The following is a 22,343-nucleotide window of genomic DNA, read 5'->3' as shown; positions in this document are numbered from 1 at the left end:
TCTCCTGTGCAATGAGTTCCACAGATTCACGACCCTCCAGCTGAAGAAATTCCTTCTCGTCTCAGTTCTAAAGGGTCGTCTCAGGTCCTAGTGTCTCCTGGTAGTGGAAACATTTTTTCCACATCACTCTATCCAGGCCTCTCAGTATTCTATAAGTTTCAGCGAGATCCCCATCATCTACCCAAAGTCTATTGAGTGCAGATCTGGAGTCCTCAACCACACCTCATATGAAAACCTCTTCATCCCTGGGATCATTCACCATCTGACCAGTACCTTCTGCGGCATCAGCAGTACATTCCTGCTCTCGTATTCTAGCCCTTGTGAAATGAATGCTAACATTGCATTTGTTTTCCTACTGCCAACTGATCCTGCTTGTTAACCTTAAGAGAATCCTGATCCTAAGTACCTTTTCTGAAGAAGGATCTAGACCCAAAATGTCAGCTTTCCTGCTCCTCTGATGCTGCTTGGCCTGTTATCTCTTGTTATCTCCTTCATACATTTGTCCTTCAGATTTCCAAAACCTTTCCCCAATTAGAAAACAGTCCAGGTCTCAATTCTTCCTACCAAAATGCGTAGCCTCACATTCTCCCACATTATATTCCATTTGCCACTTCTTTGCCCATTGTCTGAGCCTGTCCAAATCCTCTTCAGCCTCCCCAGTTCCTCCACATTACCTGTCCCTCTACCTATCTTTGTCTTATCTGCAAACTCAGCAACAATGCTCTCAGTTCCTTCATTCAGATTTTTAATGTATAATGTGAATAGTTTGGTCCCAACACTGACTCCTGTGGAAATCCACAAATTACAGGCAGTCATCCTAAAAGGGACCAAGTAATCCCTACTCTCTACTTTCTGCCAGTTAGCCAATTCTCTAGCCATGCCAGTACCTTGCCTTTAATACTATGGGATTTGATTTTATTTGGCAGCCTCCTGTGCAACATTTTGTCAGAGGCCTTCTGGTTCTAAATAGATCACCTTCACTCTCTTTCAACTAACTTGCTCGTTACATCCTCAAAGAATTCTAAATGATTTGTCAGGATTGACCTCTCCTTTATGAAGCCATGCTGATTCAGCCCTTTTTCTTTTACCATGCACTCCCAAGTGCTCCACAATCTCATCCTTAATAATAGATTCAAAGGTCCCACCAACATCTGATGTTGGGCTAACTAGCCTACAGTTTCCAACCATCTGCTTTTCTTCCTTCTTAAACAGAGGTGTTTTATTAGCAATTTTTCAGTCCTCCACAATCTACTCAGCTGTCTCCTTCAGAACGCAGGGCTGTAGTCCATCCGCCCCAGGTGATATATCCACTTTCAGACCTTTTAGCTCCTCCTTGGTGTTGGCCACTACATTCACTTCAGCTTCCTGACTGTCCTGAAGTTCTAGTATGTTATTGATGTCTTCCACCATGAAAACTGATACAAAGTACCTATTCGGTTGCTCTACCATTTCTTTGTTCCCTGTTACTACTTCTCCAGCCTCATTTTCCAGTGGTTCAAGGTTCAGACTGATTTTTCTCTTACTACTGAAAATAACTCTTGCAATCTTCTTATATATTAGAACTAGCTTACCCTCATATTTCATCGTCTCTCCCCATAAAGGTTTCCCAATCCTCTGGCTTCCCACTAATCATCACCGCATTGTATGCTTTTCCATTTGCCCTTATGCTGTCTCTGGCTTCCTTGTCAGCCATTGTTGCCTCTTCCTCCCTTGAGTATGTTTATTCTTCCTTGGGATGAATTTCAATTATGCCTTCCAAATTACCCCTCAGGGTTTAAGCTAGTTTGGCAGGGAAACTCTGAATAAGAGTGGGCCATCGAGAAGTCAGAGGAAAATACATTAGCCATTGAGGGCAAGTTTACTATTCAGGGGCAGAGTAAAGGAAGGGAAAAGACTTTTGGTTTTAAAACCATTTAGTTCAACACATGAGATCTGACTGGTAAGGCAGATGAACTCAGAACATGCGTTGGCTCTGGGGAATGGGGTATTAAAGTTATAACAGAAAGATAGCTGAGAGAAGGACAGAACTGACAGCTCAATGTTCCAGGGTACAGAAGCTAAAGGTGTGACAGATGTTCAAGTAAGCGAGGAGGGGGAGTTGTGTTTTTGATAAGGGAGGACATAACAACAGTGCTTAGAGAGGATGTTCTTAATGGGTCATTAAATGAGGCCATATGGTGAGAACTTAGAAACAAGATGTTGGGACTGTATTATAAACCCCCAAATAGCCAGCGGGTGCTAGAGGAGCAGATGTGTAGAGAGATTACACATATCATTTGGAAAAACAGAGTGGTATTGATGAGAGATTTTAATTTCCCTGTATGACTGGGCCACCCAGAATGTAAAAGGCCCAGACAGGGTGGAATTTGTTATATGTGTGCAAGAAAGTTTCCTGAATTAATATGTAGAGGACCCTACTTGGGAGGTTGCAACACTGGGTTTCTTCTTAGGAAACGAGGTCGGGCAAGTGACTGAAGTGTCAGTCGGAGAACACTTTGGGTCCAGTGACCATAACTCACTGAGTGTTAACATTGCTTTGGAAAAAGATAGGACAGGTCCACAGGTTAAGGTGCTAAACTGGAGCAGGGCCAATTTTGGGGCTATTAGGCAGGATCTAGCAACAGTCGATTGAGTGGAAATAGTATCAGAGATAATGGGAACTGCAGATGCTGGAGAATTCCAAGATAATAAAATGTGAGGCTGGATGAACACAGCAGGCCAAGCAGCACCTCAGGAGCACAAAAGCTGACGTTTCGGGCCTAGACCCTTCATCAGAGAGCTCTCTGATGAAGGGTCTAGGCCCGAAACGTCAGCTTTTGTGCTCCTGAGATGCTGCTTGGCCTGCTGTGTTCATCCAGCCTCACATTTTATTATCAGTCGATTGAGTGGGTCTGTTTGAAGGAGAAAGGACAACCAGCAAATAGGAGGTTTTTAAAAATATGATGTCAAGAGTCCAGGGACAGTATGCCTCTGTAAGGGTGAAGGGAAAAGCTGGTAGGTTTAGGGATCTCTTGATGATCAGGGATGTTGAGGCTCTGGTCAGGAAAAGAAAGGCTGCATACATTGGTTTTTAAGCTATCAAGCTCAAGTGAATCCCTAGATGACTATAAAAACTGCAGCAGCACATGTAAGAGGGAAATCAGAAGATCAAAAAGAGGGTAAGAGATGGATCTGGCAGATAAGGTTCAAGATAATCCACAGAGATTCTAAAGCTATATTAAGAGTAAAAGGGTGGCTGGGGAGAGAATATGTCCCCTTAAAGATCAGCATGGCCATTCATGTGTGGAGCCACAACAGGAAATGGAGGAGATTTTTTTAATGAATATTTCCCCTCAATGTTTCCTGAGGAAAGAATCATGGATGATAAGGAAATAAGGGAAACAAGTGGGTGTTTTGGACCACATACATATTACCAAAGAAGTGTTTGCAGCGTTAAAGTGCATTAGGTGGATAAATCTATGGGCCTGATCAAGTTCATCTTCTGGTGTTGTGGGAGGCTAGGGAAGAAATTGTAGAGGTTCTTGCAGGGATTCTTGCATCATCTTTAGCCACTGGTGAAGCTCCAGAAGACTGAAGGATGGTTAATGTTCTTCCATTGTTTAAGAAAAGTCGCAAAGACAAACCAGGGAACTACAGGCCAGTGAACCTGACATCAGTGGTAAGCAAGTTATTGTAGAAGATACTGAGGGACAGGAGCAACCAACATTTGTAAAGTCAAAGTCTGATTATGGATAGTCAGCATGGATTTGTGTGCAGGAAGTCACATCTGAAAAATCTTGCAGAGTTTTTCAAAGAGGTAACCAAGAGGATAGACGAGCATATGGCAGTGGGTGTTGTCTATGCAGGCTTTAGTAAAGACTTTGACAAGGTCCCATTTGGCAGGCTGGTAATGAAGTTTAGGTCACAAGAGAGTCAGGGAGAACTAGATGATTTTATTCAAAACTGGCTTGATGGTAGAAAGCAAAGAGAGGGGGTTGAAGGTTGTTTCTCAGACTGAAGGTCTGTACTAGTAGTGTGCTACACAGGTCGGTGCTGTTATTTGGTATTTACATATATGATCTGAATGTAAATGTGCAAGGTATGATTAGTAAGTTTGTGGATGATACAAAATTAGGAGGTATCATTGGTAGCAAGGACGGTGATCAAAAATTACAGAGGGATCTTTATCAGGTAGAGAAGTGGGTTGAGGATTGATAAATGCAATTCAATACCGATAAGTGTGAGGTGTTGCGATTTGGCAAGTCAAACCAAGGACTGTAAATGGTAAGGCCCTGAGGAGTGTGGTGGAACAGAGGGACTGAGGAGTATAAATACATAGTTCATTGAAATCAGCATCACAAGTGGTCAGGGTGGTGAAGAAGGCATTTTGCATGCTGGCCTTCACCGGTTGAGGCATTGATTGTAGGAGTTGGGACATTATCTTACAGTTGGGCATTATCTTACAGTTGTAAAAGTTATTGGTGAGCCCACATTTTCAGTATTATGTTCAGTTTTGGTCACCCGGTTATAGGAAAGACATTGTTAAACTGGAAAGTGTGCAAAGAAGATTTACGAGAATGTTGCTAGGACTAGTAGACCTGAGTTATAGGGACAGGTTGGCCAGGATAGGATTTCATTCCTTGGAACGTAGGAGAATAAGGGATTACCTTATTGAGGTGTATAAAATCATGAGGGGCGTAGACAGGATGAAGCATATTGTCTTTATCCCAGGGATGGGAATTAAAAACTAGAGGGCATAGGGTTAAGGTGAGAGGGCAAAGATTTAAGGATGACCTGAGGGGCAATGTCTTCACAAAAAGAGTGGTGCATATATAGAATTGGCTGCGAGAGAATGTGGTTGAAAAAAGAACAAAAGAAAATTACAGCTCAGAAACAGGCCCTTTGACCCTCTAACCTGCACCGATCCAGATCCTGTATCTAAACCTGTCACCTATTTTCCAAGGATCTGTATCCCTCTGCTCCCTGCCCATTCATGTATCTGTCTAGATACATCTTAAATGACGCTATCATGCCCGCCTCTACTACCTCTGCTGGCAACGCGTTCCTGGCACCCACCAACCTCTGTGTAAAGAACTTGCCATGCATATCTCCCTTAAGCTTCTCCCCTCTCACCTTGAAATCATGACCCCTAGTAATTGAGTCCCCCACTCTGAGAAAAAGCTTCATGTATCCACCCTGTCTATACCTCTCATTGAGGCTGGTGCAATAGCAACATATAAAAAACATTTGGATAGGTACATGGACGGGAGGTGTCTAGAGAGAATATGGACCAAATGCAGACAATTTGAACTAGCTGAGTGGGCACCATGGTCAGTTTAGACCAGTTTGGGCCAAAGGGTCTGTTTCCTTGCTGAATTACTCTACGACTTTATGACTCCAAAATCCTGCTATCACTGCTCCACCATCTTTCTTGCTAGGCTCCTCTTTTGATTCTGGAGTAAGCTTCCTTCTGTACCTCCTGTGTCGCCAAATTCTGAATGAATGTCATCTACAAGTTTGCTGATGACAACTCTGTAGTGGAATGGATATCTAAAAGCCACAAATCAAATTACTGAAGGGACATGTGGTGCAATAAAAACAGTCTGTCTTTCAATGTTGGCAAAATGTAAGAACTGATCATCGACTTCAGAAAGAAAGGAGGAAAACATGCACCATCTACCTTAATGAAAGTGATGTTTAGAGAATGAAGAGTTTCAATTTCCTCAGAGTGATGATAACCAACGAGCTGTCCTGGACTTACCACATAAAAGCGATTGTCAAGAATGCACAACAGCGCCTCTTCTTCCTCAGGTGGCTCAGAAAATTTGGCACATCTGTAAGGTCCCTCACCAACTTCTACAGATGCACCATTGAAAGCATACTGTACGGGTGCCTAACGGCCTGGTATGGCAACTGCTCTCTCCAGGACTGAAAGAAACTACAGAAGGTGGTGTGCACAGCCCAGACCATCATGAAAGCCAACCTGCCATCCATGGACTTTACTTACATGGCTCGCTGCCGCGGAAAGGCGGCCAACATCATCAAAGACCCATTGTACACCGGTAATGATCTCCTACAGCCTCTTCCATCAGGCAGAAGATACAGAAGCCTGAACACACGCACCAGCAAGAACAGCTTCTTTCTGGCCATTATCAGACTGTTGATTGGAGTCTAGCCTCAAACAATGTAACTTGCAATATAACATGTACGTTCCTAAATCTTTTTGACCTGGACATTGTTTGCTTGCTGTGATCTGCCTATAGCGCTCATAAACAAAGTTTTTCACTGTATTTCAACACATGTGACAATAAAATCAATCAATCAACCAACTCTGGCCAATTCATCCCCTCTCTTTTTGTAGTTAGTTGTACTCAACTGAAATGCCATTAAAACTGATTCCAGCTCCTTCTTCTCAAACTGCAGGGCAAATTCTATCAGGGTGGGAAGGACGGTGAATGGCATGCTTCTTTTTATTGGTCAGGGCATTGAGTAAAATTGTCGGAGTGTCATGTTGCAGCTTTATAAGACTTCGGTTAGGCCACACTTAGAGTATTATGTTCAATTCTGGTAACTACATTACAGGAAGGATGTGGAGGCTTTGGAGGGGGTGCAGGAGAGATTTACCATAATGCTGTGATAATGGGAACTGCAGATGCTGGAGAATCCAAGCTAATAAAATGTGAGGCTGGATGAACACAGAAGGCCCAGCAGCATCTCAGGAGCACAAAAGCTGTCTGGATTACAGAGTATGAACTATAAGGAGAGGCTAGAAAAACTAGGGTTGTTTTTTGTAGAGTGGAAGATGCTGAGGGGAAACTTAATAGAAGCCTATAAAATTCTGAGATGCATTGATTGGTTAACAGTCATACTCTTGTTCCCAGAGTTGAAATGTCTGATATTAGGGGACATGCATGTAAGGTGAGAGGGGAAGGTTCAAAGGAGATCCAAAAGGCAAACATTTTACACAGAGAGTGGTAGATGTCTGGAACGTGCTGCCAGGGGTCATGGAAGCAGATATGATAGAGGTATTTAAGCAGCATTTAGAGAAGCACATGAATATGCAAAGAATGGAAGGATACAGACTAAGTGTAGGCAGAAGGGATTACTTTAATTTGGCATCATGTTTGGCACAGCATCATGGGCCAGAGTGCCCATTCCTGTGCTGTACTGTTCTATGTTATATGTTCTATATCATAGTCACTGACCCTTAGAGATTCCTTCACCTTAAAACTCCATAATTGAGTCTACCTATCCATATATTAGCCATATATTGCTGCTGGAGAGCTAAACCTTGTAGACTTAGTGATATTTACAGCATAGTGGGAGCCCATTAAACCCACCATGTCCACACCAGTCAGCAAAGATATGACTCCCTTAAGGCCATTTTCCAGCCCTTGACCCATATCTCTACTGACTATGGCAACGCAAATATTTCTGACTCAACCACCCTTTCAGGCTGTGATTTCCAGACTCCCACCACCCTCTGAGTAAGAACATTTCTTCTCAACACTCCTCTTAGTCTTCTTCCTCTTACCTTTAATCTAGGCCTGTCATTATTGGCCTCTATACTAACTGACAAAGTGCCTTCCTAACCACCTTATCTATGCACCTCATAATTCTTTACGCCTCTATTAGGCACCTTCTCAACTTTTGCTGCTTCACCAAAAATAACCCCAGCCTATCCAATCTTTCCTCATGGATCAGACCCTCTAGCCCAGGTAACACCCAGGTTATTTTTCATGGCACCGTCTCTAGTGTAATCACATCCTTCCTATATTGTGGTGGTCAGAATTACACAGAGTACTCCAGTTGTGGCTCAACCAGTATTTGACATAATTCCAGTATAGCCTTACTATTCTTGTATTTAACGTCTTTTCTAATATAGGCTGGTATAAGAACACCTTCTGGACCAATTATCTACCTGTCCTCGCACATTCAATTTCAGGTAAAATGCATACCTCGGTCTCTTTGAACTTTAATGTTTTCCAGGGTCCTACCATTCATAGTATAGTCCCTTGCTTTGTTATCCCTCTGCAAGTGCATCACCTCACAATTTCCAGGTTGCTCTGACATGCACTGTCCTCCTGGCCAGTCCTTTAATAATTTTGCCAGTTGTGATTATCTTCCCTATTATTTACTAGCCTAACAATTTCCATATCATCCATGAACATCTTCATCATAGCACTGACATTTAAGTTAAAATCATTAATGTACTCCACAAAGTACAAGGGGCCCAGCACTGAACACTACAGCTTTCCACTGGAAACAGACAACCAGTCCCAGAAACAGCTCTCAAGCACCATTCAGTGTTTCCGGCCTCTTAGTTGATTTTGGATCCAAAATGATGATTTGCCTTGGACCCTATCAGTTCTTATGAAACAGAAAGATTCAAATTTGAGTCTGGGACTGGTCTAGTTTTTCAATTTCAAGCAATAGGGGGTATCAGAGATATTAGAAAGCGAAAAAAAGCAGCAATTTTAAAAACTCTTTCTGTGTTTCAACTGTTTTTGTGAGAACATTAGAATTAGAATTAGTTTTATTGTCACATATACGCACAAGAGTACAGTGAAAAGCTTACAAGTAGCCACTTACAGCACCATCTTAGATACCAAGGTTCTTAGGTACAGAATCTTAAGTACAAATTTTTAGGGGGAAAAGTGGAAGGATAAAGACATGAAAAGAAATCCGGCAATGAATTAGAAAAGTAGAGAAATAAGAGTTCTCAATAACATTCCTTCCAATACAGGCCATGCTGGGCTTCACCTTAATGCTGGGAGCCCACACTGAGGCTGGGAGCTCACACTGAGGCTGGGAGTCTACACTAAGGCTGGACGTCCATGTTGGCTTTCATCCCAGACGTCACCAAGTTAAAAAAAAACACGTTAAGAGACAGAAAAAGAGAAAAGAAACAGATAAAGCTAATGAGGCCAGGTGTCCTACTCCACCAACATCTTGGAAGTAGCATCATGTCAGACTGTAAACACGTTGAATAATATAGAACCAAGTGTTATTAATTTCCTTTGTTGCTTGAATTGAACCTTGTCCCTTCATCCTCAATGTGGCCTTCCATTTGCCACAAGTGCAATGATTCCTTTTGGTTTTCTTCTTATGTAATGAGCTGCATGTTAACCTCTCTATGTCTTAATGAGCAATGATAAGACCACAGCAATCTTTGTCAGAAGACTTCAGCTATAATGAAGTCAGGACTACAACAGTCACCTCAACATAAAATTTGTCATGCATGTCATATGAATTGAAGAGAAACTATTGAAACTAATCATATTATTTTTCTTTACACTTTCCTTGATGCTGTCTGGGGAATAGTAAAGTAGGGGTGACTTCTGTAAATAACGATGTAGAATAATTTTCTGAGCAGTCAGTAATTAATTGGTTACAGCATTTTGTTAAGATTTTTCCATATTAGCTGCTAGAGTAAATTCATTCTACAGTCAAAAGTTTCAGTCTTATCCCCAAGTATACATATACTAAAACATGTTACAGCATAGATTAGCTGAACCTTGACCATCTGAACATAGAAACATAGTCCTAGTTGTACATTTGTTTCTTACTCAATCTTCTGTTTTGTTTTGATCTTGCAGCTTTGTTGGTTTAGAAAAAGGTGTATGTGGTGCAGTTGTATCTTAAAGGTAGCAAACTCACAAATCAGAATATCAGTCCTTATCAGCAATTTAGAGAGATATAAATTAACAATAACGGATGGTGAATTCCTGTGCACTTGCTTACCTGCTGCAACTTTGGCACAAGTGCCGTGAAAACCATAAGAAAATGCCATTAACACCATTTAGTCATTACTCCAGAGTTTCCGTTACACACAACATATTGTAAGCAGTAAGGAAAATCCATGTAGTATATGCATCTTTGTGAATCGAAGCTTTATCTGTGTTTTTGGAACTCTCTTGCAAACATTTATAAGCCTATGAAGACAAAAAATGTGTACTATCTGATAAAATCTCCACAAGAGCTTTCTTCTTTCTCTGCTCCTGAAGCATATCCTGATGGGCTGTGTGGCTTCCATTTCTGTTATAATGACTCAGTGGCTGACTCCATGAACACACTATCAGAATTAGTGTGACATTTCTATGTCCCAATTTCAATTTTACAATAATCTCCCTTTGTGAGAGTGATGGCAGTACCAAGATAAAGCAGTTATGGATAGTTTTCTATTGTAAAATGAGTTTATGCTGTGCATTAGAGCAGCTATGACTTAGAAAATTCTGTCATAACATAACATAACAACTAGGAGAAGGAGTAGGTCATCTGGCCCCTGGACCCTGCCCCACCATTTAATAAGATCATGGCTGATCTTTGAGACTCAGCTCCACTTGCCCGCCCACTCACCATAACCCTTAATTCCTTTCTTGTTCAAAAATTTATCTAGCTTTGAGTTAAAAACATTCAGTGAGGTAGCTTCAACCACTTCACTGGGCAGAGAATTCCACAGATTCACAACCGTTTGGGTGAAGAAGTTCCTCCTGACCTCAGTCCTACAAATACCTCATAAATACCTCAAATACACTTGGGTAGGTGAGTCACTGAATTTGTCCATTTTGTTGAATTTGAATGCTGGTCACAGATGTAAAGGGTTGTATTCTAACTATTTTCCTTCTTCCCTAGTATCCTTAGTAGTTTTCCTGCTATATGGCTTGCCATTGCTACTAATTCCTTTGTTATTGCTTCTGTTAAATTCCCTGTCACAGTTACAGAATGAACCAACACTGGAGTGATCTTGTGGTCCTAGTTTCAAAGTCTTACTTTCAGTTGTCTGCAAACATATTCACATGAATCATGCCAACACCTAGCTTCAGTGAACTCTATCTATTTGCCCCTCAATATAAAATCTTAGCAGGAAATTACTGCAGCTCCTGGAGTTTTTACTGAAAACAAATGGTCTGAGATCACAGTGGGTCAGGCTGAAATCATGGAGTGAAAGCAAGCTAACATTTTAGATCTTGATGACTCTTCATCAGACTCGAAATGTTAGCTTGCTTTCCCTCAATGAATGCAGCCTGACCCGTTGTGATTTCGAGCAGTTTTTGCTTTCAACATAAAATCTTAAATGAGACAAAAATACTTTCAATTCATCACCGGTGAGACTAAAACCATTTCTTCTAGTTAATTCCAGCACTTACATTCTCTGATAACTTCCTTGGCTGGCTTTTAAAGTTGAATCACAAGTTACAGACCTTTCTGCTGCGTTAGAAAATTCATCACAAATGTCTTATCCAAAAATGGTAGACCCAACACCTCTACTGTTGTCCTGAATTTCCTAATAGAACAGATAGCTAAATAACTACCTTTCCTGGAATTTCATTTCCAAATCCCTCCAATCAGGCTTCTGCTAGCCTAGAATTAACAAGTTGATTTAGAATTTAGCTTTTTTTTAACTACAAGGTTCTTTGAATGAAAGAAGCCCAATCTTTTTTGAGAGTCTGTACTGGTGAGCACTCTGATACATATGCAGCTTTTTAACTTACTTTTAACTTATTGTTCAGCCTCTGGTCTTGTCAAATGTTTGAAGAACTTATTCCTTGATCACTTAAACCGCGTTGGTTTTGGATGAATAGGTCATGACCTTTTTCAAATGATAACATATTTTGTTCAAGAATGTATCAGTCAAACTGACAGTATAAGCTTCAAATGTAACAGCATAGCAGCGAACATATATGATGAAGGGTCTAGGCCCGAAACGTCAGCTTTTGTGCTCCTGAGATGCTGCTGGGCCTGCTGTGTTCATCCAGCCTCACATTTTATTATCTCGGATTCTCCAGCATCTGCAGTTCCCATTATCACTCACACCCAACAAATAGCACCACTCTTTTTTTTGGCTGAGTTTATTCAATCTTTATAAGTTTTTCAAGAACAGATGTTCCCTTGAGAAGTGAAAAAAAAAATGTATTTGAGTACTTAGAGAGGGCAGTGTCCTGTTCATTATTGTGGTGACTTACCGTAAATATGAGACTTTGCTTATGTCACTGATATTGGGCTTAAACTAATTCATCAGGTTTTCTCAGGGAGACTGATAGATAGTATCATTTGATAATTCAGGATATCCATTTTTGCTTCCTCTTGTTCAAGTAGGCTGGACATGTTGAAAAATTTAATTGGTAAATATTGTGGCATTAGGTCATTTACAAAGGACTATCCTGATGAAATTTTCCTACCTAGGCTTTTTTCTCAATCACAAAGCAAAGAACAGCACATGCTGGAAATCTGAAAATCCCCTGTTTTCTTGTTTCCTTTCTTTTCAGAAATATTTATTGTGTAGTTAAAAGTACAAAATAAAACATCAGGTAATCTTTCTTTTCTCATTTCACATTGTTACATCATTCAAGCCGCCCCCTCACATATTTTATTCAAACCTGGCAGATACATTAATTTTAACAGCCGGAGCTTCTCATTGGTAGATACTGATTTTTTGCATAAATTATCTTGGGTAACAAAACCCTCAGACAGTACTGAACTCTTAATCTGGGTTAAGGGAGGATATCAAAGCAGCCTTCGTGGTTAACATAAACAGTTTTCTACCAATCAGGCTGTAACCACTGGAGTAACACTGCATACAGTGAATTACATTGTATTATACAAAATTTATGACACAGAAATAGGTCATTTGGCCCAATCAGCCCATAATGGTTTTAATACTCCACCTGAGCCTGCTTCCATTTTCTCCCATCTGATCGTACCACTATAATTATGATTCCCTTATTCAGCATATGTTTATCTAGCTTCATCTTAAATGGATAATGCTTTTCACTCCAACCACCCTCAACAGCATTAAGTTCCATTCTTTGAGTGAGTTAGTTCTGTGGCCAAATTCTCAATTGGATTTTGTCATGACTATCTTAAGTTGATGGATTTTAATGCACCATTCTCTCTGCATCTATTCTGTGAAAACTTTTCAAATTTTAAGGACATTTATTATGTCATCTTTCAGAATTATTTTTCAAAAGTAAAAAGAAAACAGTTTGTCAAACCTGTCCTGAAAAGAAGATCCATGTTTCTGTCATGTGATACATTTAAAGTTCCCTGTGCCCTCACCAGTGTCAATGTAACTTTTAATCATATGATGACCGGAAATATATGCAGTTCTCTAAGTGTGGCTGAAAAAAAATTGATGCTGGTTTAGCAATAACTTCATCAATTTTCATTTCTATCCCTCCAGAAATAAAGCCCAGTGCTTTGTTTGCTTCTTGTAAATGGTCTTACTGACCTGTGATGGCAGTTATTGCACATTTGCACTTGGAAACCCTTCTGTTCTTCTATCCCACCTTGACTTACAACATCCACAATATTAGCAATGGTGTTTTGATTCCATGAGTAAATTATAATCTATAATATGGACAGCAGTGGCCACAGAACTAATTCCTGTGGAACAGCACTTACAAACTTCTGCCTCTTGGAATGGCTATCACTTAGTCCCACTGTCTGCTTTTTGCCACAGAGCAAACTACCAACCTATTAATCCATTTGAACCTTGACTCCACATCTAACCATATCCTTCAATTACTGTGTCTCCACAAAACATATTAAGAAGACAGATTAGACCTTAACTCCCTCTTACTTTAAAGGCAAGTGCCAAGTGTTGCATTATGAATGCCAAACTACCGGTCTTGAAGCAAAACATACTTTATTCATACACTATAGTTAAAATACAACAAAAAGAAAGAAGAAATTGGAATAAGAACTGTATTAGAAAATTTAACAGAATAATAGATTATTTTACTGCTAAACAGTAACTGTTCCAATGTAGTAACATCCCATAGACACACCCTTGGCAAAGGCAAATTCAGTAAAATAAGTTGTCTCACAGGTAATTCTCAAGTCCAGGAGGAAAAACATCCAGAGAAGCCTTTGAGAGAGAGAGAGTAGCAGGGAGAGATGAACTGTAGCTTCCAAACCCAGCTTCAAGACCCAAACAACTATTTCTAAAAGCTAAAACTAAAAATACTGTATGGGAGCTTGACCCTACCCACTCAGGCTGCTTCTACTGTTTCAACTTTAGGGAGAAAAAAACACCAAGGCCTCATCAGCTGCTTATTTTATTGGCTTTGAAGCAGATTGTTTGGTTCCTCTGTCCCAACCCTTCTTCATAAGAAAAAAGAACCAAATACATCTCTTAAATCCATAGTATCAGCACACAATCTGTTAGGAGTGAGTTATTGAAAACTTATGAGCCTTTTGCTAATTCAGGACTAGGACAGTTGGATCCCTCTGCATCTGAGAACTCTGCAATATCTCATTATTTAAATAATGCACCTATTTTGTATCCTTCCTGATAAAGTGGGGCAATTTCACCGTTTTTCCACATTGTACTCCTTTGCTAGATCTTTGCGTACTCACTTAACCTAAGTATATCATTTTGTAGCCACTTAGGTCTTCCTCACAACTTACTTTCCTACCATTATTCGAGTCATCAGCAAATTTATATATGTTGCAAATGAGTTGACTGCACTCTGTAATCCTACATTTGTGCCAAAAAGTGTCCCATTGCACTGCTAAGAAGCACAACAAGAATTCTCTCTTGTGTCTTGGACAACACTAATCTCACAAACAACATTACAGAATATTTAGATTAACTGGTCTTTATCATATTGCTGTTATGGGAGCTTGCTGTTCCCAAATTGATAATTTGTGATGAGTTTTGAAGTGATTACCTCCATATTTCTTACATTACAACAATGACTATTTGTCAAAGGCAAATCATTGTCTAGAAAGTACTCGGGGATGTCCTGCCGTCCTGAAAATCATCATAAAAACGTAAGTGTGAGTGACAATGGGAACTGCAGATGCTGGAGAATCCAAGATAATGAAATGTGAGGCTGGATGAACACAGCAGGCCCAGCAGCATCTCAGGAGCACAAAAGCTGACAACCAGCTTGTAAATGATGTCCATTTCAAGCCCACCGACTCCCACAGCTACCTAGAATACACCTCCTCCCACCCACCCTCCTGCAAAAATTCCATCCCCTATTCCCAATTCCACCGCCTCCACCGCATCTGCTCCCACGATGAGGCGTTCTACTCCCGCACATCCCAGATGTCCAAGTTCTTCAAGGACCGCAACTTTCCCCCCACAGTGGTCGAGAACGCCCTTGACCGCGTCTCCCGCATTTCCCGCAACACATCCCTCACACCCCGCCCTCGCCACAACCGCCCAAATAGGATCCCCCTCGTTCTCACACACCACCCCACCAACCTCCGGATACAACGCATCATCCTCCGACACTTGCGCCATCTGCAATCCGACCCCACCAACCAAGACATTTTGTCATCCCCACCCGTGTCTGCTTTCCGGAGAGACCACTCTCTCCGTGACTCCCTTGTTCGCTCCACACTGCCCTCCAACCCCACCACACCCAGCACCTTCCCCTGCAACCACAGGAAATGCTACACTTACCCCCACACCTCCTCCCTCACCAGGCCCCAAGATGACTTTCCACATTAAGCAGAGGTTCACCTGCACATCTGCCAATGTGGTATACTGCATCCACTGTACCCGGTGTGGCTTCCTCTACGTTGGGGAAACCAAGCAGAGGCTTGGGGACCACTTTGCAGAACACCTCCACTCAGTTCGCAACAAACAACTGCACCTCCCAGTCGCAAACCATTTCCACTCCCCCTCCCATTCTTTAGATGACATGTCCATCATGGGCCTCCTGCAGTGCCATAATGATGCCACCCGAAGGTTGCAGGAACAGCAACTCATATTCCGCTTGGCAACCCTGCAGCCCAATGTTATCAATGTGGACTTCACCGACTTCAAAATCTCCCCTTCCCCCACCGCATCCCAAAACCAGCCCAGTTCGTCCCCTCCCCCCACTGCACCACACAACCAGCCCAGCTCTTCCCCTCCACCCACTGCATCCCAAAACCAGTCCAACCTGTCTCTGCCTGCCTAACCGGTTCTTCCTCTCACCCATCCCTTCCTCCCACCCCAAGCCACACCTCCATCTCCTACCTACTAACCTCATCCCACCTCCTTGACCTGTCCGTCTTCCCTGGACTGACCTGTCCCCTCCCTACCTCCCCACCTATACTCTCCTCTCCACCTATCTTCTTTTCTCTCCATCTCCAGTCCACCTCCCCCTCTCTCCCTATTTATTCCAGAACCCTCACCCCATCCCCCTCTCTGATGAAGGGTCTAGGCCCGAAACGTCAGCTTTTGTGCTCCTGAGATGCTGCTGGGCCTGCTGTGTTCATCCAGCCTCACATTTCATTATCTTATAAAAATGTAAGGGCTTCTCTTTGGAGATGCAGTCAAAACTAATAATTAAAAGACATCTTTATGACCAAACACTTCAACTTTAAAAAAAGTCAACTGTATTTATCATAATGTTCACATTATTATTCAGAATATTTTCTCACTCTTACAACCTTGAAATTACTAAGCAAAAATATATAGATTTTACAATTGTTTTTGCCTTATTTAGTATTAATGCAGTTTAATGACGTTCTGGAAGGCTACACGCAATCCCAAGATTTTGCTCATAGTTGTGTGAAAAGCACACCCACGATCTTTTCATCACTGCATGGATGAAATCTTACCATCATACAAATAGTATGTACACTTATTAAGCTGTAAACAATATTCTGTTGACGCCAGTCATTCTGTCAGTTCATAAACAATGCCTGGAGTCCCTAATCTCATTTATAATTAACATGTAATCACAAGAATCTGCCCATTTAACTGCTATATCACAATAATATTTTATTTCATGGTCATGACAAAGCCTTCAGAAACATGAAAATGCCAGAACCCAGTAATTATTAAATAATATGCAGACACATTTTTCAGGAAACTCCATTTGACATTGTCAAAAATTTCAAATAATTAATTATTTTTGTAATCACTGATAAACCTAATAATTTTTGTTCTCCCCCCATCACTGCAAGAGGCAATATTGGAATGGTAGCACATTAAAACTGTGGCACGATAAAATTGTTGGCCTCCCTCTAATCTCTTCAGTGTTGCAGACAGGCTTCACTCTGTGCCACTTCCTAATGGAGGCAATCACTTCAAAACTCATCACAAATTATCAGTATGTCAGTTGGGAATATTCATTAGAGCCATTGCAGCTCTTCATCTGAATGTTGGTTGCCTGTTTATCTTCTCTTCATAGATACATTCAAATGCACTCTTGTGAACATTGATTTTCATTTGCAAAAATAAACAAAAAAAATTCAAAGCAGCAATCTCTTCAACCTTTCCCTTCTACAACAAAAGGACGTTTAGCCTTCTTCAAAAAATAATTTCCTATGTTAGCAAGGTGTAAATAAATACATCTTTTGAGAAGATTTGTAGCTCAGGTTGAGGTTCTGGATGTGAGTTTGCTCGCTGAGCTGGAAGGTTAGTTTTCAGATGTTTCGTCACCATTCTAGGTAACATCATCAGTGAGCCTCCGACGAAGCGCTGGTGTTATGTCCCACTTTCTATTTATCTGGTTAGGTTTCCTTGGGTTGGTGATGTCATTTCCTGCATTGGTGATGTCATTTCCTGTTCTTTTTCTCAGGGGATGGTAGATTGGCTCCAAATCAATGTGTTTGTTGATGGAGTTCGGTTGGAATGCCATGCTTCTAGGAATTCTCGTGCATGTCTCTGTTTGGCTTGTCCTAGGATGGATGTGTTGTCCCAATCAAAGTGGTGTCCTTCCTTATCTGTATGTAAGGATACGAGTGATAGTGGGTCATGTCGTTTTGTGGCTAGTTGATGTTCATGTATCCTGGTGGCTAGCTTTCTGCCGGTTTGTCCAATGTAGTGTTTGTCACAGTTCTTGCAAGGTATTTTGTAGATGACGTTTGTTTTGCTTGTTGTCTGTATAGGGTCTTTTAAGTTCGACCCTGTACAGACAACAAGCAAAACGAACGTCATTTACAAAATACCTTGCAAGAACTGTGACAAACACTACATTGGACAAACTGGCAGAAAGCTAGCCACCAGGATACATGAATATCAACTAGCCACAAAGGACATGACCCACTAATCACTTGTATCCTGACATACAGATGAGGAAGGACACCACTTTGATTGGGACAACACATCCATCCTAGGACAAGCCAAACAGACACGCACGAGAATTCCTAGAAACATGGCATTCCAGCGGAACTCCATCAACAAACACATTGGCTCCAAATCAATCTACCATCCTCCAAGAAAAAGAACAGGAAATGACATCACAAACCCAAGGAAACCTAAGCAGATAAATAGAAAGAGGGACGTAACACCAGCGCTTCACCGGAGGCTCACTGATGATGTCACCTAGAATGGTGACGAAATGTCTGAAAACTAACATTCCAGCTCAGCGAGCAAACTCACATCCAGAACCTCAACCTGAGCTACAAATCTTCTCAAAACTCGCTAACAAATGGTCTACTCTTGCTCCTAATTTGTACTTTCACAATATTTATTTTGTGCTAATCATCTGGCACAATAGATTGCAAATACACAATGTAAAATGCAGTTTAGATTCATCGCATGCCATATTTGATAACTGCTGTGTTAAGAGAAAACGTTTGATGTGATACCCCTATTCAAACAACTAAAAATAGCACCAATTTGATTGAAGCAGATATAGATATCAAGACTGATTATTAGCACATCAACACAAAAGAGCCACCAAGGAATGTGTGTCCCAATGCAAGTTCATTCTCTAGAAATTCTTGCCTACAGTTACATACCTGAATATTAATTAAAGAGGAAAAGTGAAGTTCAGTCGCAGACCACTGACCCACAAAGAACTCATAGCCTGCTTGTCTCGGCAAAGCGTACAAGAACTGGAAAAGAACATATCAACATGGGAGCTTTTCTAATAGGTTTGTTTTTGACACAGACAGGTTATAATGTACAGCCTACAATCCTGGGTGTTTGCCAATAAATGACAAGCCACAGTTTTGAAAGGTGAAGTCTGTCACCAGAAAGCCTTTTTTTAGAATTTAGGCAGCAAGATTGATAACAAAGTATGGAAAAAAAAAGGGTCCTGACCCAAAATATTCACTTTCCTGCTCCTCTGATGTTGCCTGGCCTGCTGTTTTCCTCCAACTCCACACTGTTATCTCCGACTCCAGCATCGGCAGTTCTTACTAACTCCTTTTTGTCAGGTTATTCTTTAAAGTACCAAGTAAATCAGGAAACAAAATCATAAGTCTAATCACGACACAGTAAAATTTTGAACCTGGACTGCAATACAGAGAAGAAATGCAAGAGAAAGATATAAAAAGGGAAAGTCAACCCTGATTGTTCCTAGACAATGTCTTGGACTCGCTCTCTGTTTAATTGCTGGATATAAAAAGCATGATTTCCTATTTTGCACGAAGTAATTCTTACATATGAATATGTTTCCATGTCTAGTGAGAGTCTTCTGAATTTTTTTTATATCTGGGCAAAATACAAAATAGCTGCTAGCGAGTTTTGAGAAGATTTGTAGCTCAGGTTGAGGTTCTGGATGTGAGTTTGCTCGCTGAGCTGGAAGGTTCGTTTTCAGATGTTTCATCACCATTCTAGGTAGAAGACTCCCACCACTCCATTCGCTCCACCCAAGAATTCCTGAACACCATCAAAGACACCAAGATAGAAGAGGATGAAATAATGGTCTCCTTTGATGTAACAGCCCTGTTCACATTCATCAACATCAACCTGGCCAAAGAAACACTGACTACACTATTAGAAGAACCGAAGACACATACACCAGACACCGCCAACCTCATCAGCAAGGACAACTTCATCAAGCTAGTGGACCTATGCCTCACCACCCACTTCACTTTCAATAACAAAACCTACAGACAAACCAACGGTACACCCATGGGATCTCCGATATCAGGGTTCTTAGCAGAGACAGTAATGGAGAGACTCGAACAAACAGCTCTGCCAATCATCCAACCCAAACTTTGGGTCCGCTACGTGGATGACACCTTTGTCATCACTAAACAAAACAAATTAGAGGAAACCTTCAAGACCATCAATAATACCCTTACTGGCATAACATTCACAAAAGAGGAGGAAAACAACAACAAAATGCCATTCCTAGATGTCACAGTAGAGCGAACAGCCAATGGGGAACTTCAAACCAGCGTCTACAGGAAAACAACACATACGGACCAAATACTGAACTACAGGAGCAACCATCCCAACACCCACAAATGAAGCTGCATTAGAACATTATTCCAACGAGCCACCACACACTGCAGCACAGAGGAACTACACAGAGCAGAAGAAAATCACCTATACAGCATATTCAAAAAGAATGGGTGCCCTATGAACACAGTCCGCCGATTCCTCAGCAATAAACCCAAACAAACAGACAAAACGGGCTCAGAAGCCATAACCACTCTCCCCTACATCAAAGGCATTTCCGAAATGACTGCCAGACTACTCGGACCTCTTGGCATCAGGGTAGCCCACAAACCCAACAACACACTAAAACAGCAGCTAATGAACTTAAAAGACCCTATACAGACAACAAGCAAAACGAACGTCATCTACAAAATACCTTGTAAGAACTGTGACAAACACTACATTGGACAAACCGGCAGGAAGCTAGCCACCAGGATACATGAACATCAACTAGCCACAAAACGACATGACCCACTATCACTCATATCCTTACATACAGATAAGGAAGGACACCACTTTGATTGGGACAACACATCCATCCTAGGACAAGCCAAACAGAGACATGCACGAGAATTCCTAGAAGCATGGCATTCCAACCGAACTCCATCAACAAACACATTGATTTGGAGCCAATCTACCATCCCCTGAGAAAAAGAACAGGAAATGACCTCACCAACACAGGAAATGACATCACCAACCCAAGGAAACCTAATCAGATAAATAGAAAGTGGGACATAACACCAGCGCTTCGTTGGAGGCTCACTGATGATGTTACCTAGAATGGTGACAAAACATCTGGGGACAAACCTTACAGCTCAGTGAACCAGCTTACATCTCAAACACAATAAAGACCCACTCTCTTGTGGACTGAGAGGACGAGAGTGCTGTCTTGGAGGTGAAAGGAAGACGTCGGGTTGGCTGTGCACCCTTGCGACCAGTGGATCTTAATGCTGGCTTCGGCCTAACGCTGGTTCAGGGGAGCAGCCAACCTGCAACGATGGCTGCGGCAAGTGCTCGTGCCCCAGGTCAGGGGGTCCGGAACACCATCCGTGTTTCTGTAAAGAAGGTGGATGAAGGTGCGCCTGTGGACCGCACCTTCTTCGTGAAGAGGGTCCTGTTGGACTGTTGTGGGTTTGCTGCTGCGGACATTTACTGCCTGCAGGACTTCCCCGGAGGAGGTTTTTACGATGTGACCTTCCGGAGTGCCAAGCTTTGCGAGCGCTTCCTGGAGGTTTTCAAGGAGAAAGGAGGTGAGGGCCCCCTCTCTGTATTGACCGCTGTCCCGCTGTTTGTGATGCCGGTGCAGAGGAGCCGTATGGTGACTGTACACATGTACAACCCGCATGTGCCAGCAGTTGATGTCCTGACCTTCCTCGGAAGGTACGTGAAGGTGGAAGGGGACCTAACTGACATCGTGGACCCCTTTGGCATCTGGACGAGTAAGAGGCAGGTCAAGTGACGCTGAGGATGGGCGCAGACGGGAATGTCGCACACCCACCGTCCAGCTTCGCGATCGGCGGGAGCAGGGGCTACCTGACCTATGCAGGGCAACCTAAAGTCTGCCATGCCTGTGGTAGGTCAGGTCACATGGCGGCCGACTGCAAAGTCACCATCTGCAGGAACTGCAGGGAGGAGGGACACCTTGCAAAGGATTGCCCACGAGAGAGAAGCTGCAACCTTTGCGGGGAAGCGGGCCACTTCTATAGGGCATGCCCGCGGCGGGGTACCACCTACGCCCAGGTCGCCGGCAGGGGAAATGCGGGGCCAGCCCCCCCGGAGGAGAGGAAGGCACCAGGGCCCAGCAAGGACCCCACTAATGTGCAGGAGGGCCAGGCCGTGCAGGAGGGCCCAGCCCTGCAGGATGGGCCCGAGGCCAGCAAAGCACCCCTGCAGGCTCCGATCCCCCCCGACAACCCGGAGCCAATGGAGGCGGTGGCAGGCAACCCAGGGGAGTGGACTACAGTCCGGAAAGCGAGGAGGAAGGTGCGTCGACGGGCCCAGGAACCGCAACAATCAGGAGGGAAGAGGCAGCTACAGGGGGGCTATAAGAGCTCCTCTGACGAGGAGGATTCGGAGAGGGCCCACCCGAAGCAGAAGTTAAAGGTCTCGAGGGGGAAGGAAAGCAGCACCCCGCTTCCAGGTGACGGGAGGCGTCCTGAGGCTCACTCCGACACCCAGTCAAGTGCCGCTGGAGCACTGGAGGGCCCCCCGGAACTTCCAGGCGGGAAGGAGGAAA

The sequence above is a fragment of the Stegostoma tigrinum genome, chromosome 8 (genome assembly GCF_030684315.1).
Source record: "Stegostoma tigrinum isolate sSteTig4 chromosome 8, sSteTig4.hap1, whole genome shotgun sequence".
Lineage (NCBI taxonomy): Eukaryota > Metazoa > Chordata > Chondrichthyes > Orectolobiformes > Stegostomatidae > Stegostoma > Stegostoma tigrinum.
This window is presented reverse-complemented; position numbering follows the sequence as displayed.